At 33.0% G+C, this 18,228-nt stretch overlaps 1 protein-coding gene across 1 annotated transcript in view; it reads right to left on the bottom strand.

Moving 5' to 3' along the window:
- Positions 1 to 9,546, bottom strand: part of LOC134853453 (uncharacterized) — a 216,532-nt gene extending 206,986 nt beyond the window's left edge. Inside the window, exons 1-2 of the mRNA XM_063869452.1 lie at positions 9,460 to 9,546; positions 9,357 to 9,380 (exon numbers count right to left, since the gene is read on the bottom strand). The gene's annotated coding sequence lies outside the window, so the exon portion shown is untranslated. The remainder of the gene's footprint in view (positions 1 to 9,356; positions 9,381 to 9,459) is intronic.
- Between the last annotated feature and the right edge of the window lie 8,682 nt (positions 9,547 to 18,228).

Raw genomic sequence — 18,228 nt, 5'->3', positions numbered from 1 at the left:
TTTGCACGTTTTATTCTTTGTTACTTTTTTTGTATTGGATCAGTAATCACAACTTAAGTGTTCGCCTACATTTTTCGTTGCATCTTGAAAACTTTTTTAAAATTTCTTCCGAGTTTTAGAATATAAATAAAAAAGCAAATGTAATTGGAGAAAGCTAAGGTATGAATTGAAACCAGTTTTGTGATCACGCTTTTCGGATAATTCTTTCTGGAAATTTCAAAAATTGTTTGCTAAAATTTCTGATAATCTGCTCGGTAAAAAGTGATTGATTCAGGGCGGAAAATGATAATTTTAGAAGTAATAATGATTCAATCAAGGTACGACTCGCAACTTGAGAAAAATTTGAGAAAAATTGGCTGAGTTCCTAATCAAGACAGATTGAGACTTTGATATGATACCACATTTGACGAGCTTTTGTGAAGTTTTCAAATTTAAGCCTAAAAGCTCTAAAAAATTCCGCTCAGTTTCAGTGAAAGAGTTAGAAAGTTAAGCTGAATCTTTCAAGGAAAACTTTACGCTTGTTATTGGAAAGTCGAATGTAATTTTTTGTCATTTCTGCAAAGCCACAGTGCTCATTTTTGAAAATTGTCGCCCTTGGTTTTTATTTTTTAGTTTTTATCACCCTGTGTGATTATAACATATTAAGAATCAACGAAAATTAAAATCTATTAAACAAATAGATTCGGAAAAAGTTTTTGATGATATCTGTATATGTCGTACGTGTTCGTAGGACTTCTTCTAAGTTTTGTGAAAAGTATTTTTCTTTTCGGAATTGAAACTGGAGGTTACCGTGAGAGACTGGATATCAATGAACAAAAAGACAAGTGGCAATGTAGAGTATGGTTGATACGTAAATATCTTTTTGCGACAGCCAAATCCATACAACTTTTTTATACACTATTATTACGAAAAAAAAACACTTGCTGAAAACTTTTTTTTGGTCGACCCCAAGGTTAAGCCTAGTAAAATTGCGAAATTAGTTTTGATTTAGTAAAAACTTAATGTATGTAGATCTTTATTTTTCTTGAAAATGGCCACATTTTAGCGTTTGCGTATTTTTTTCATCATCCAATGATCAATACTTTCTAACTATGTCACAATGTCATTTTGTGGTTTTTTCAGCTGCTTCCCAGCATATTTACCCGTTAGGGAAACTACTTTCCAAAATATTTTTTTTTCTGATTTTTGACAAGCCAAAAATGACTCTATGTATAAATGGGAAGCCTTGAACTTCCAACTACCTTCTAAAACGCCTGAAAAAAACCTTGATTCTAAGTTTTTGCACCAAAAAAAAAATTTTAAAAAGATTTCTAGAGTTAAAGCAGTGTTGCGAGTCCATATGACCCAAAATGAATAGCATGACACAAGGAAGCAAATAGAAAGTGAACACCTACAGAACTTTTCTCTCATTTAACCTATCTCAGTTTTTTTCAATTTGCATCAAAGTTTGAAAATTTGAATGATTCGGTCAATTTTTTTTTTCAAATTTCGTATCGTGGTTTCGAATTATAAAACTGATAAAAATTTTTTCTTTACAAAATTAACAGTTTTTTTTCTGGAAAAAACAAGGGTAACACATAGTTTAATCAGATGACCATGCTCAATACTAAATTCATGTCTAGATTTGTTTGACCCGAGGAGAAGAAACCACCTTTCTATTTCATAGAAGGCCGCCAATATTACCAATCACGAAGGCAAATCATCTCATCAATTTTTACAGATGATAACTAGCTCTGCAATTTAACAGAAAAAAGAATAACTCAATTACCTGGATTGACAAAATATACTTTTGAACAAATTAATTTGGAGTTTTTCAACCATCAAAAAAAACTGTTTTCAGATCGTATTCACTGCTGCGAGACATTGACTGCTGTTGAAGTGAACTTTTGCTATTCAGGTTTTCTAATAAAACTACTGAGACTGATAAGCAATTGTAGAGAGAAAATTTTATATTGGAACTACAAAACCCGCGTCAGTGCTAAGCCTTGATTGTTCCAACTGTTTTTAAGGTGACTGAATACTTGTTTTTCTAAAAAAAATTCACCCACATTCAAAGATGTAGTTTAAGAAATATATTTCGCGTCTCTTAGCTTGCAAAGCGGTCATTCCGGATTGACCAATTTGGTGGTTTTTAAATTTCATTAGTTTTGATCAAAACGCCAAAATCTATAAGAAGATTCAAAAAAACTCCATAAAAAATGCAAGCCAAACAGTCAAGAGCATTGGAATTACATGCTTTTTTCGAACGCAGGAAAAAAGCAGTCTTACTAGCTTTTATGTCTAAGTTTATAAAGCAAGACCACTCAAAGTCATGTGAAAACACATTCACGTTTTAAAATTTTGCACGTTTTAGTCTTTGTTACTTTTTTGTATTGGATCAGTAATCACAATTTAAGTGTTCGCCTACATTTTTCGTTGCATCTTGAAAACTTTTTTAAAATTTCTTCCGAGTTTTAGAATATAAATAAAAAAGCAAATTTAATTGGAGAAAGCTAAGGTATGAATTGAAACCAGTTTTGTGATCACGCTTGTCAAGACATGAGCATTTAAATCTTCTTCACTTGTAAGCCACATATCAATCCGCAATCAGATTCCAAGGATAATAATCGGTTATAATGGATTTTCATGGTCTGTATCCATAAAATTCTCAAAAAAATGTAAATGAATTGATTGAAAAAACTTAAAATAAAAAACAATTCATTCGACTTTAATCGATTAAAATGAATTAAATGGATTATGGTAGATTTATATTTAAATCTATAAGAGCCTCAATTTTCCAAAATCTTGAAATTAAATTATCAAAAATTAAACGTTGCAATCGCTAAAATGTATTTTACACATGGCTACAGCAAAAAGTTGCATTGTTTCCTACTCACCCCCTGGACCCCCTCCCCCCCCCCCCCCATAAATACTAAACCCCCCTCTAAATATTCTTAATTTCTTCACTTGCCATCGCTTTTCCTTCCCACACTCAACCCTTGATTACATTTACCGCAAACTTTTTGAAAAAGTGAAAAATACGTACACGTGCCCCCCCCCCCCCCACTCCAAAAAATGCAACTTTAACAACCCCTCTACCTTAGAGATTTTCACGCTTCCCCCACAAAAAGGGGTTAGTTGGTGTTAGGTATGTGTGCGGGACTTGTAGGTGTATGGAGGTTCCTGTTTAATAGGTTGTTTTTCATAAGTTAAATCCTGTAGAATATTTCAACCCTTGACTGCTCCATCAAAACTTGTCCTTGTTCCACTGTCATTTTTTTTCGTAAACTGCTTCAGAGCAATTTTTTGGAGGAAAACCAGCTCGGATTTAACAATTGTTAGAAAAATTTAGTAAAACTCTGCTGACGCTAAAAATGTAAATTGCGATTTAAGTTTCATCGAAGAGCAAAATTTTGAGAATCAGTGCAAACGATTCGAACGGGTTTCAGGGTGTATAACTAGGTTTCCAAAAGTTTTAAGCGAATGTTTTTTAGTCACCCTCAAGCTCAAAATAAGGCCTCAATTGATGTAATTTTGCAGTTAGTATAACCCCTTAATTGGATAAATTGTTTAATCTCAAAACTGTTCAAAGTATTTCTTAGCCAGATTGAATTACCGTAATTTCTACCCATGAATTAGCAGCAGTTAAACATTGCACGTATGAACCCATGAATCAATTTTTTTTTAAATATTTTATTTAAAAAAAGTTGATTTTCCGATTTTTGCGACTTCCCTACAAGTATCTGGATGGTTTTTGATTGAACTATGATTTTTGATTTTCGTAAAGTCCTAAAAATCACAGAAAATTATTTTAAAAAAGTGTTTGTTTCTGATCTAGTCATGAGTAATTAGAACCAATTAGCTTGATTGCGACACAAAAAATTACTAGACATATCAAATATCGTAGTGGAACGTGGACATAATGGAATTTTGATCTAACTTTGATGGGTTTGGAAATTGTTCAGCCGTTCGATCAGAACGTTTTTGCAACACTTTGCAAAATTTCTGCCTCGCCCATTTGAAATTTGCAGAAACGCCTGCAATTTAATACACGATGCGGAAAGAAAGTGAAAACATTCCATTTGTTTGGATTTTAAATGGAATACAAAACTGCTCGTATCAGAGCGAAGCCCTGAATATTCCGACTGCCTCTTAAGGTCTATGGAGCAGAAATGACATGAAAAAAATAAACCTAATGAAAATAAAATGAATATTGTTTTTTAAATTGAGATTTATTTTGTGAACATTATCCCCCACATAAATATATTAACTACAAATTGATAAACTTTCCTCTTAGTAACATATCAATTATGGCAAATAATCTTCTTTCAACCAATTTGGAACAATTTCTAAGACGGCTTAAATCTCCGCGGACGCGTTGATAGCGCCAAATATTTCGCGTGTTAATTATCCCAAATTGGCCAAATTGGCAATATTTAAACCCCCTATAACTTTTCGAAAAATGATCACAAGTGAAATATCTTTTCACTTTTAAGCTCAAGACAACACTACTTTTTGAATAATATGAAAAAATTTTGTAATGGCTAATTAAAAAGTCAAAATTTGTCTGAAGAAAAAAATATTCCGTTACCTTCGTCGGAATAATTAATTTTGTTACAAAAGTCGGAAGAATAATTAAATTTCAATTCGAGAAAACATAGACAATCTGAAATCCATTTATTTTTCTGAGGGCGAGATGGAAATCAAATAAATTGGCGAAAAATTAACATGCAAGTTTCCTTGGTCTTTTTTCTTAATAATTTGATTGCGGGAAAGTGCATTTTATCTCTCAAGTATCTGAAATCGAAGAAATTTTTTTTCGGTTTTCTCTCTTGGGTATATGAATTGTTTAAATAATTTGACAACGTCACCTTAGTTTTTTCAATTTAAGTTATAATTTTTAAACAGAAATTGTACACATTTCTTACACCGGACTCTCATAGTAGGAAAAATCCCCTTTTTCAGAATGGAAAATTGTACGTGTATAATATAAAAACTCCTAATTTTTAAAAACTCCATCCATCTTAGAAGACCTTCAAAAAGCCAAAATTTTTTTGTTTCTTGCAGTTTTAGTCAAGGGGTGTCGTTATTACTGCAGTTCCCGTACGGTCGACTCGAAAATAATCTAAAAAAAACTCTTTTAAAAATGAATCTTTTTCTCTAGACTTCAACTAAAAGATAGAGCTCTGCATTTTAAGCCGCATATCACATGCTTTTAAAAGAGTTTTCAATTAGAGCAGAACTACCCAAAAAATACGACGCTGTCATAGCTGCATCTGACCATATGCATCGCTTCCTTTGATCATTCACAAAATCAACGGTCTTTAATAAGACGTTTTAATTAATGAAGTGTCGCTTTTATTGCAATCTATGAGCCATAAAACTCCGAATGAAATTTGATGATCTCTTGTTTATTTTTTTAATGCAAAGACGCAAAACACTTCACTGAATATGATTAATTTTAAAATTTGTTTCTGAATTCATAATTTTTAGTAAAATTTAACCTTGCGGTTATTTAAAAACCCATATTTGGTCATAAAGGGCCAGCAAATTAGATTTTGAAGATGCAAACATAACAAGCTATTCGAAAGAAGAGAAACACTAAATTTTTAATTTCTACAAAAACAGTGGCAACGTTTTTTTTACTGTTTTGATACCAAGGAATGTGGCGTGGAAAAAACCTAATTGCGTGGAAAAAAATTCCGTCAAACAATTGTTTGAGGAGCCGAGATTTGTCGGAAAACAAAACAATCACCGCTCTCTTCCGCTATCTATCCCTGTTTCTCAATTAGAAGAAGACTGTTCGTGTAATCGGCCAAACCTTGAATGCTCGAAGTATTCTTTAATCGCTATCGAGTAGTTGTTGGTTGAAAACACTTTAAAAACCAAAAATTTTGAATTAAATCAACCATTGAGTGTGGAAACTTGTAATAAGAAATTAACACGCCCGATTAGCTCGCCTGAATTCAATTTGGACCAATTTTACAGTGCGTGATAACTTGCCACGACTTTTTTTTCGCGTTGCGTTTTTAGCATCAAACAAATTTTCAAACAAGCATAAATCATATAGGAGCATTGCCAAATTGGCAATATGCAGACCCAGAAAAAAAGTTGAAGCTGAAATACAACTTTCGACTTTGAGATACTGCTACTGCAATAGCAGTAAGATGATGAAACCTTCAGTGAATGACTATACTAAATTATCACAGTGTCCAAGATGACGGTATCTAAGACCTTCCGTACACCGCTCAGAGATCAGGGTAACTAAAATCAAAGCGGTTCTAAAACTAAGAAAACTATTTATTCAAAATCAAAAATAATTTTTTTTGAATTATCATTTAGTTTTCCGAGAAGATACCTCGTAGGATATCACATGGCGCAGCCAGCAGGATTCTCAGCTCAAGACAATCGCACTGATATGGGAATACCAGTATGTTGGGCTATAGCGAATTTGGACCCACCGTGGCAATTTAAAATCTGATTAGAGCAATTCCTATTGGCAGTCACGGTTAAAGAAAATGTCAACCCAGAAATTATTCTAGAGGACCCCAAAGACATACTGGAAGAACCACGAAAGAGACCATAAACACCACAAGATGGAGAAGATGAAACTGCGAGATCAGCCTGAAACCTCAGGGATAAATTAGCACGAGACCGACTTATTCTGGAGAACGGAAAAAGAAGAACTTGTGGGCCAAGGGTTGGCCACAACGTTTACCATCACGAAGTACAAAAGAAGCTTTTAGCCATATTATTCCTCTCATTAGGAACGGAAGGGGAGAAAATATTCTTACAGAAGAACCCCATGCCAAAATATCCAAAATGTCATTCCAGGAAATCCTTGAACTAGCATCGATTTCATTCCAGAAGGTTAGATGCGTAACGTACGAAAGATACAAACTCTTCACGAGAATGCAGGATGCAGGAACCAGGAGAAACTTTAGAGGCATTTCACTTGGCAGTAACTGCTCAAGCAGCAATATGGGAGTTAGAAACCGTAGGAAATGAAACCTTGCGAGATTTGTTTAAATCTAAGATGAAAAATACGACATAACAAGATACTCTTACTTTCGAAACATTTGACCCCGATGAAGTACTCAAGAGGGCCATAAAATTCGAACATAGCAAATTGATCACAAATAGGGACGAATACTAGTTATTATTCAGGATTGAAAACCAGGCAAGAGCCAATAATGGCAGTACGAACTTCGAAAGGAAGTACGAGGAAACAACCTTTGAAGAGGGGAATTAACAGGCGAAAGAACAAAAATAGATCCAGTACTTCCAGTGGACAAACAAAATCCGGCAATAGATATGGACACGTGCAATTGACCAAGGGAAATTGAAATCATAACCAGCGATGGGGAAAACCTGCAAAAACTGCGGGAAACCTAATAATTTTTTATAAATGAGGTCCCTGATGAGGTCACATTCGTCCGAAGAGGAATGTGACCTCATCAGGGAAGACCTTGGATCATGTAGTTATTTTGAAATAAAGTCGATACAACCGCATCTATCAGAGGGAGAAAGAGTTTCAAGTTATGTGAAGGAGAGAATCCATGAGAGAAACCGATCAACGCTGGGAGAGAAGGTGCGCGTCCAAAAAATTGATCTGCGCAGAGATCCAACGTCAAAGAAAACAAAATCACTTAAGGCCATGGTACGGATGACCATCAGATAATTCAACAGGGAATTCCAGTGTCTTTTCTAAAGTGGTCGACAACAAAAAAAATCTTAGATAAATCAAAAAAGATCATTTTGGGAAAAAATAAATAAAAAAGAAGTAAAACAGTTTTTTCGGTTTTGTTTTTTGAGCTTTTTGCACTTATTAATGATTGCAGGATCATTATGTGTTACATGCTTAGCAACACGCTCTTCTTTTTGGCCAGATAATTGTATATGTATTCAAATCTTCTCATGCTTTGAGAAATATAATCCGAGGGTTTTTGGCCGATTGATAATATTTATTGTCAGCTCTATAAATTATCAATAGTTTTCCTAAATTCAAGCTAAAGCTTCTTGAGTAGTTTCTGACAAGCTGGCGTGGGTTGGCATTGATTAGATTGGCGGTAAAAAACTCATTTTGGTTAATCATCAAATAGCTTAAAGTTCTTAAGTTTATCAACTGCTTTCATTTGCTTAAAATGGCTGAAAAAAAAACTAAATTAGAAGATTGTACAAGCATATCTGGATATTATGATTAAAGCATTTTTATCACGAAAAACGTTTATTGAGAAAAGCTTATTGTAAATAGTTTTTGAAATTTTAGAATTTTCGTTTTATTAGAATTTTTTTCAAAACGTCTCTTCAAGTTTCGGATTAAATTTTCTCTTTCAGAAGATCTGAATCTAAAATTGTGATTACTCTTTCTAGAAAGTTTTGGTCCAAAAAACAGCGTTAAGAAAAACAGACATTTGTCAGAAAAGATAAACATTTTTATTGATGACAAAATAAACATTTTTGTAAATAAAATTAGATTCCATTATTAGATATTTTGTACAAAGACTCAATTTTTTCCGAAATAGAAAAAAAAATGATTATGGTGAAAAAATAAAGGCCGAACTTTTTTCCAAAGGTTACACGCCGTTGATTCTCGTTACAGAAAAAAAAATTTGAAACAATTTTTTGGAATAATTTAATCATTCAACATGAGAATACGTTGGTACCCGACAGTCATTGTTAAGATAATTGCTTGAGAAAAACCGAAGAATTAATCCAAGGTAATAGTACTTTTATATCCCTTGGGGGACGGTCGAATCAAGGAAATTTGAAAACGTATCACGCAGCCCGCATTTCGGGTAAATAATTTCACAACATTTTTCAAACCGAGTCAAACTTACCCTCAAATTGTCTGTTCTTGCCAGAAGATAAATTTTAATTTAGTATCTTTGAGAAAACAATGTCAGAAAGTCAGACTGTGAGAAAAAACTGATCAGAACTAATTTTATCAATGCTGAATGAACATGGAATTAGGTTCAACGGAAATTAAAATCCATACGATTCCTCAAAAGTCATTCGATATGTCCCAAAACATGTATCAGATTCTGAGGCAATTAACTTTTTGGGTTTAAATCACGCGAATTAGATTTTGAAAACCTTCACCCAGCATTATTCTAAATTTCTTACAAAAAAAAATTGTCAGAATAAGTGAAAAGGGAAAAAAATTCTTCATGCTCTGTAGATAATAGCAATTAGATTAGAATAGTTTTACTCAGAAGCAAAAAAAAACGGTTTCAAATATAAACCAAATTCAGCTGTTTTTGTTAGAAATGGACGTTTGATTTGAAGGCAAGACCTTACACGCTTTTGAACATCAAGGCCAGAATTCTTTTGGATCATTTTTTGAGTGGACAAACCAAGTAATTATAATATCTTACCATTTCTCCATTGGCATTGACAATCTATAACAAAAAAAATAGATTTGATACACCTGTTTTCTTGTTAAATGAATTCAAATGTGAAAAGAGTAGAGATAATTACTTTTCTGCGATAGCGTAGATAAAAGTTTAGCTGTCAGTTGTTGTTTTTTTTCACGTCTTCTGTCCTCTTGTGTTTTGGTGTCTTATCTGAAACAAACAAGTTTTCTCGTACCAGGCAAAAGTATGAAGGCAGTAATTTTGAGGCGTCTTCAACGCTGGCGGTGTTGGAGCAGGAGCAAAAAGTTCCAATTTAAGAAATTAACTCCGTTTATACAGATGTGAAACAGAAAAAAAAATAATTTTTCGATTTCGCTTCTGCTTCAATCCCAAAAAACTGACTGCCTAAAATATTGCTGATTGAAAAATTGAAATCTCTCAATAGAAAATCCCATATTGGGTAAAGTTATTTCATCTTTTCTGTGAAAAAATTTACTGAGAAACACTAAAAATAGGTTAAATTCTGAAAACAGTGTATCAAGTTTCAAAGTCAAATTGACTGATTTTTGGTTTTTATTTTTTTTTCTTGTTTATCTTTGACTGAATTTCATAGTTTGCACTAGAAAAAAAAACGGAAAAGATTGCTCTTAGAAAAAAGAAAAAGAAAAATTAAATAGTACTTTTTCAAGCTGCAAATGTTCAACGAAAAACCATATTTTAAACTGCGTAGGCCGATTTTCGGAAAAGAAATTGATAATATCAAAATATTTTTCGACGAAATAAAAAAGTAAAGTTACATTTACATCCGATCATCAAGAAACAACTTGTTGACTTTTCTGAATTGCGCTTTGATACAGAAAAAGTTGCAAACGTTTTTATCCTCATGAAATTTGAACCGAATCGATTGAGCATATTATTATTCCGACTTTCGATACGAAAGGAATGGAATATTTGTGCTCGGTGTGGGTTTTTTTTCTTCAGACAAATTTCGACTTTTTAACTAGTCATTTTTGACGAAATTTTTTTTATATCATTCAAAAGGTATTGTTCTCCTGAGCTTAAATTTGAAAAGATATGTCACCTGTGATCATTTTTTGTAAAGTTATGGGGGTTTAAAGATTGCCATTTTGGCCAATTTGGGACAATTAACGCGCGATATATTTCGCGCTATCAACGCGTAAGCGGAGAGTTAATCCGTCTTATAAATCGTTCCAAATTGGTTTAACGAAGCTTATTTGCCATAATTGATTTGTTACAAGTAGCGAAATTTATCCTTTTGTACTTTATATGGCGTGTGGGGGGATAATTTTTATTTAAAAAAATTCAAATTTAAAAAAAAAATTTCATTTTGTTTTATTACTTTTAATTTTGCAATGTTATTACTGCTCCATAAACCTTAATAGGCAGTCGGAACATTCAGGGCTTCGCCCTGATACGAGCAGTCTTGTTTAATCAAAAGTACATAGAGTAGCTACTTAAATCGATGCAAACTTCATTCAAAGTGACGTGTCTCTTACATTACCACACCAAACTCGATTCATGGTCTGAGAATTCACTTACAAATGTTTGAATGCAGTTAAAACAACAAAAAGATGTGAAGACGATTTTTTTAAGTCAGAGAGACAAAGGTTTTAGATATGAAGTCGAGTGTGGCGTGGCAATGGATATTAAAGGATGATTCAATTCCTCTGCATATTTCGAGCTTGTTTTGAAAATCAATTATTTTTTCCATATTTGGTGAAAACATTTTCAATCTTTTTGTTCTTTAAGCAATCAGCCAATTGTTGTGTTTGTTTTCCAGGAAACAATTTAACAAGTGCTCTTTGCATGAGAACGGGAATGATTAGCTGAAACTTCTGAGGTACTTAAAGCCAAAATAAAATCTTCCCTGAACCGCTTGAGAAGAAACGATCCTAATTTGGTTTAAAGTACAACTCAATGAAAAAAGCTAACTACATGAAAAAGTTGCAAATTGTATCTTTTGCATACTAGACTTTCGCGTAAAAACTTCATTTTAAACTGATATTTTCCAGAATTGCAGTGTAACTTCACAATGTTTTAGTCTGATTGGCGCGGCTCAATATTTCACCAGTTGCTTCATGTAGCAAAGACTCAACAAAAACAGCATCAAAAATGTACAAGATTTGTCAAAAAGTACTGCAGGATTTGAGCTTTGAGTGGACTCTTTTTCGAAAACTCTTACAAAACCAACATGACTTCAACTTTTTTCAAGAACGAAGAAACTTTAAACTTGTTTTTTGAAACTTAAATTAACTCGAATATATGGCTAGAAACTGTGGAATTTGACCGTTTTGCTTTTATTGGATTTCTTGTTTTTCTTTTTTAATGTCACTAGATCTGATTCCTTAGTAATTTGCTAATTTTTTGGACAAAATTTTATCTCTAAAATCAATTTTCGATCATTTTTGGTTTGGTCTGAAGGAACCAAAAAATCGGTCAACCAGTTATAATTAAAAATTAAGCTTTTATATGTTCTGAAAAATATTGAAACAAGCTGAGCTTGCACTCTGACAAAAACTTGATGTAGCAAACCCCGTTCGTTCTGTATAAAAGCGTTTTGCTGAACCAGTTGCTGAACACCAAGCATTACTGGATCTAATATGCTCCTAAAAACATTTTTTTGAACGCGTCAGTGGTCTCGGAACACAAGACTTGCATGCTTTTTGCAAAAAAAAACTCTATATGAAATTACGACTTCTTACTAATTTTTCGACAAGTTGTTACAAGGTTCGTTTTTAATTTGCAATGCTGTTTAGTTTCTGAGAGTGTCTAGCAGGGTCTTGGCAAGTTCTTCCACGAGTCAAGGCCGAATCGTTTTTCCAGCAGCAAGGGCGATACCGAAGGAAACTGCTCAAATTCAAATTCAAAAAAAATTCAAAAAAAAATTAAATGTTTTTGAAAAATTTTTCTAACAATTAGATAGGAATTTTTGTGTGGCAAATTAAAAAAAACTGTTTGTGTCTACACTTTATACCCAAAATGACTTTTTACATTAAAAAATTGGAGAAAAATCAAAATATGTAACTTGGAGTTGCTTGATGTTCTTCTTTCTGAATATAATAATTGCTTATAATGTTCTTCTTTCTGAAAAGTTATACGTGTTTACAGAAAAAAAACAAGAAAGGAACCTAATTTCATGATGAACTTCTCTCACTTATCTCGACAATTTTTCAAAAAAAACAAACGCAAAAAAGTAAAAAACGATTGTTCATAAAAACTTCACTAAAACATATTTGTACCCTAATTTATGTTTCAATCAAATTACTACTAAACAGCTAATTTTCATTTTATGACAAATTATCAGAAGACTTTTTTTCTTCGAGATTTCGCTAACTTTTCTAAGCTCGGTAATTTTTAACCATGGTTTTTTTGTTTGGATTTTATGAAAAAAAAACAATTAAAATAAAACCGTACAACTGTTTTAACTCCTTGTTTTGTTGGACTAGAATTTAAGTACAAAATCTCAGACTTTTGAACTTATTTCGTATGTTTTTTTATTGTGTTTATTTTCAAGCTAGTCGAACAACTCTCTAATATCAAAAAATGCTAGTCATAGAGAAAACACGGCATGAAAGAAATGTACTAAAAATTGTATAATGATTGTAAGTCTAGTAGTTTTTTGACAAAGCGGATTGCAATGATTCTTGCAATTTTTTTTACAAGAATTGATATTCCAAATAGAGAATACAAATTTCGCCAAACTTCCGAAAGATTTGCTTTTTCTCAAGAATCCTGTAAGGCTTGTTTTTGCAAACACAAGGCAGTTTTTGTAATATAACCCCAATAATACACAGCTTTCATTTGGAACAAAAGACGTAGATATATTGTTTTCTCGAAAAAGGGGCAAACTCTTGAAAAAATTCTGAGCTCCCCCAATTGTTTTCAAATCTTTCTGGCTTCATTGGGTTTTTTACCACTCAAAAAGATTATTTTAAAATTTCAAATTGTTAAACCCTCTTTTTAAGCTCTCTTATCAAAATGATTTTTTGATTGCTTAAATTTTTTTGAACGAAATTTTATTACAATCAAAGTTAACAAGTGAAATTTAGAAGTGCGCGAAAATGTCAAGACAAAAAAAACGGAGAAAAAGTTCGACAAAATCAATGCATAGTTTTGCAAAAAAAAATTTCGGAAACTTCCTATTCAAAAGATTACATGATGGAATAACTGTCGAGCATTTAATCTGCCCTGAAAAATTTTTGCACCACTTTCTTCAGGGAGTGTCTTAGTAGTTTTTGTTCAACTTCGATAGGGATTTGCATTTTGTTCAGTACAATTATTTTATACTTAATAAGAGTTTTCAATAAATAGCTTACTTCCAATTTATAAAACTGATGCTACTAACTTTGAAATTTTGTAGTAACAATTTGAAAGTTGTAGAAATTTTCACTTTACCATTGGTTTGCTGCTTGCATGTTTTTAACGGGGCTAGGTATGCTAACATAACCACCTTTTACCCGACCGGCCTTGTACCAGGACACAATGCAATACTCTTATTGGGATAACTTAAAATAAGTGGAAAATTTGAAAACGAAGAGAATAGAACAAACAAAAATTCGCTGAAAACTAAACGGAATCATTACATCTGTCAATCAAGCTGGTTTATCGTGTCTGGTAAAATGTCCTTGTTTTAACTATTCTGGTGTCGGTCTAACGAAAGTACCCGTTTTTAAAGTCCGCATTTTTTTTACTTAAGTTTTTCACTCATAAACTTTGACTCACGGGAAAAAGTCGCGCTTTTCCTCACAAACAAGGCATGAAAACATAATCCGTTCATTAAAGAAACGCCTTTGAGAAATCATAAAGTATTTAACTCCCAATTACGCCCTACGGCTGTAACTTAGCAAAAATATCGAATTCTCCTACCAGAAAATTTACTTTCACTCCAAGCTACTCTTTTCATGTATCAGCGCAAGTATTGTTCTGTCTTCGCCAAACCCTCTGGGTATATTTTGAATGTGATATTCAGAATTTGCTTAAAGTAGGAAAAATGGGAAGACAAGAAAAGTAATGACAAACAGTCTTCATTATTTATAACTAACTACAGAAAGGTGGATGGAATTACGTTGAGTTTGAAGTGGCCACTCGATACATTAATTTTCACCCGTCTAATCTCAAAACAACCGAGGCATGAATAAAAATAGCCCACACAAATTTATGCGTGATTTATCATCACCTGTGTCCTTGTAGGTCAATTTGGGCAATAAATATCGGACAATACCTGCCAATCTTCCAGAAATTATCATTACGGTCATCAATACACCATAAATCAATAAATATATGAGCGAGTTTATGTTCAAAAAGGGTTGACCAGAATATACGTGAATCATTTGTACTTTTAGCTAGAAACAATTAGAAAGGTTTTCCTTCGCATCTAATTTTTCATTTTATTGGAGAATAACCTGATAGAGCTTTATATATTTACATTTTAAAAAGTTTGAAAATTGGTTGCAAGTTTAACTTGATAGCCAATATCAAATATCATGTATTATATTAAGCTCGGGTCAAAAAGTATTCCAATTTTGACATCTTTTTTCAATTGAGGCGGTGAAAAATACTAACATAAAAAACCATGTGAATGAGTCCAATTTATAGCAAAAAGAGTTGAATGAGCCCAGTTTTAGGCATATAAGGCCCAATTTTTGGTCCTCATTTTTCCAGATTGGGATTAAATGGGCCCAATTTTCAAAATATGGGCTGAACGAGCCTAATTTTTTTAAACAAAATGAGTTGTAAGTGTCCAATTTTTAACAAATTGGAATCCCTCATTTTCCTTATTTTACTGTAATTAGACCAAAAAAAATAGTAAATCGAAACTTTGGTCTAAAAGAGGTGAAACTGAGGTATTGGGTATTCAATAAGTCGGTTCAAGTCCCCCGAGGAAGAGTTGTTTTGTACAAAAATGACTGAATGAGCTCAAAATTTGGTCCTTGATTTGCCTTGGAAAGGGATGAACGAGCTCATTTTTCTAAATCTTGTTCTCATATTTTAGCGCTTTTTGGGTTCGTTTTTTCCCTGATAACCAGGGGACCAATCGTAATAAAAATTGGGCTCATTCAGTCCCTTTCTATCAAAAATGTTCGGCTGAAGTTTCAACTCGGGTGAGTCTTTCACGGAATAATGCTGCTCATATCAGGGGAAGCCCCGGATGTTCCGACCCCACTGTTAGTTGATCTATTTTATGTTTTGATTGGTGCAGGGAACTATTGGGGTCAAGTAGCTAAAATCAAATCGTTTTGGAATGATTAGAGAATTTGGAATAGGTTGTCCCATTTATGTATATTGCGCTCAATTGTCCAACAATATGCCTAAATTAATGAAATTTGGCCTAATTCCAGAAAAAAAAACTCACTTATCGAAAGCATACTTTTATAGTCAATTCATGGAGACGATAAATGTAGTTGGGCATGTTAGAAATTTGAATTAAAAAAAACAAAAGCATTTATAATTTTTCAGTTTTTTTGTTCCAAAAACTAGAACTATAAAACTAGTCGTTTGTTTAAAAAAAACAAAGAATGTTTTTTTTTCAATTTCAAGAAGAGTTCTTTTGAAATGATGAAGATTAACCCGCAGGCTATAATGCTCTGTTTATCAAGATTTCAAAAAGATTATTTTAAATATAAATACTACAAAAATTTCATTTTAGATATGACGGTTGGATTAAAAAATAGGAAAAAAATAAAAAATTCATCTTGTAGTTGAATAGTTGAAGGCTTAGTTTTCGAAATACATCAATTTGCGCAAATACCCCTGTCTACATCATAGTTCTTTCCAGCTGAGTGAGCTGGTTACCGCTGCTCGTTGCTTGAGGGTTCGGCAACATTACCCAGCCCAGAAAAATAACCAAAAAATTTGCATGTAGTTCTTAAGCAGGGGCACAACAGCGGTTCGCCGTGATGAGCTGTACAGCTCGTATGTTAGTCCTATCCCTCGTAGATAAATGATCTTAATAATTAATAATACCAAACATAAGCTTAAGTTTATTGAAGTTGCACCTCAAAAAATACACGATTTTTTTGCCTAATCATGGAACAGTACATCAACAAAGTATCGAAACAAAAATGCTGATTCATTTCTTTTCAAAGCTTTTTAAAACCGCAATTGCCAAGAAAGTAGTCTTTTGCGGAATTTCTTTTTTTTGCTGTAACTTTTCTGACTTTGACGTTCAGCTGACATTTTTTAGAGTTCGCGAAAGTGCTAGATTGTGAAAACAATAAATTTGAAGCCATCTGTTGTACATACTTATAATGTTTTCAGATGTTGCCAGTACATAACATGTTTTTAAATGCATGAATCAAAAACCATGCTATTCGCGCAATGGCTGCGTTTTGAGAACCTAGTTATCAGGTAATCTTTCTTGATACAGGCTTTCAAAGCCAAAAAAGCGAGTAGCGATTAATATTTTTGGTTTTATCAGATTTATCAAAAACCCAACCAAAAAAAAAGAAATAAAGAGCTATATCTCTTTTTAAATGTTAGAGAGAACCATAATTTTTAAAGCATATCTGGTCCTTAAATGGTCTTAACGTTGAAAAGCGAACAAAAATTTAGATCTGCACCAATGGCTTAAAATATCTTGAAACAAAATCACTGTCCATATTTTAATCAAGACATCAAACAAACGGCTTCATTTTCTATAAAAAGGACATTAAGCGCCTGATCGTGTTTTTCCATCAGCTAAGTAGGAAGGACGGACGGATTTTTGACTATACATATCGGCGCATATTTGAAAGCTTGACCTGGCAAACAAAAACCTTTGAGAGGGATTATTATCCCATATTCTGAATTGGTATTGTATTCCTATATTACTTGATCAGTTTTCGCTCACTTATTTATAATACCTTTGTTCACATGTACCAATACAAGCCCGTTGATTGACATTTTTTATTTGACTTATTCGAGATAGAAAAACGTGTTCTCAAACAATACCTTTTGTCACATGTCAACTTGTATTTTGCTTCGCGTCAGTTGTTTCTCAGCCGCGAAATCATTTTTTTGACTTTTTCAAAATAAAACAGAAGCCACATTTTTTTATTTTGACATCTTAAGACCAGTGAGTTGTTTTAATTAACAGAGTTATTGAAGTGAGGATTTAATAACTAGTTATAAGAACTTAAAACCTAAAAGTCTGAATTTATGTGAACTTAAAACACATAAAAGATATTTATATTTGAAGTAATTAAAATTGCTAGGAAAAATCAGTACATATTTTTGAAGCAGGAGAATTGTCAAGAGTTTATTCAAACAATCGTAGCAGCAATCCTCAAACAAAGTTTCATTGCAGGGGCGGATCTAGGATTTTCTCGAGGGGGGGGGGGCGGATTTTCAAAAAAAATTCGAAAATTTTGACGACCTTTTTTTTTTTTAGGTCGACCAAATTGATTTTTGGAGCTCTCCCAAAGCACTTTTTTGCCCCCATTTTGGCTAAATTTTCTGTGCCGCAGGCAAATTTTTGAAAAAAAAAACAGTGAAAAAAGCCGTTTTTGGGCACTTTTTGAAAAATTTTGACAAAAAAATTGCGTTTTTTTGGCGCGCGCTCCCCCTCAAAGCTTTAGAAAAATTTTAGGGTCGGTCGGCCAAAAATGGATTTCTGAAAAGGTATCAAAGGGGGGACCCTTTGGGTCGGCAGGCCTCCGCCCCCCCCCCCCCCGCCCCTTCCCTAAATCCGCCCCTGTTTCATTGCATACTTTTGAAATAAAAAGAATTGTTTCCACATGTTGTAGCTAACTCAGAAGTTCAGCTAATTTTTGTAAAAAAAAACACTTCAGTAATGATTTAACATGCAATGACTAAAATCCTTTTTGCTTCCGTTCCAATTAAACCCAATCTTTTATGGCAGTTTTTACCACATTTAAAACAACACGAAAAGAAA

The sequence above is a fragment of the Symsagittifera roscoffensis genome, chromosome 8 (assembly GCF_963678635.1).
Source record: "Symsagittifera roscoffensis chromosome 8, txSymRosc1.1, whole genome shotgun sequence".
NCBI lineage: Eukaryota > Metazoa > Xenacoelomorpha > Acoela > Convolutidae > Symsagittifera > Symsagittifera roscoffensis.
Note: the sequence above shows the minus strand (reverse complement) of the source record. Positions and strands in the feature narration are given on the sequence as shown.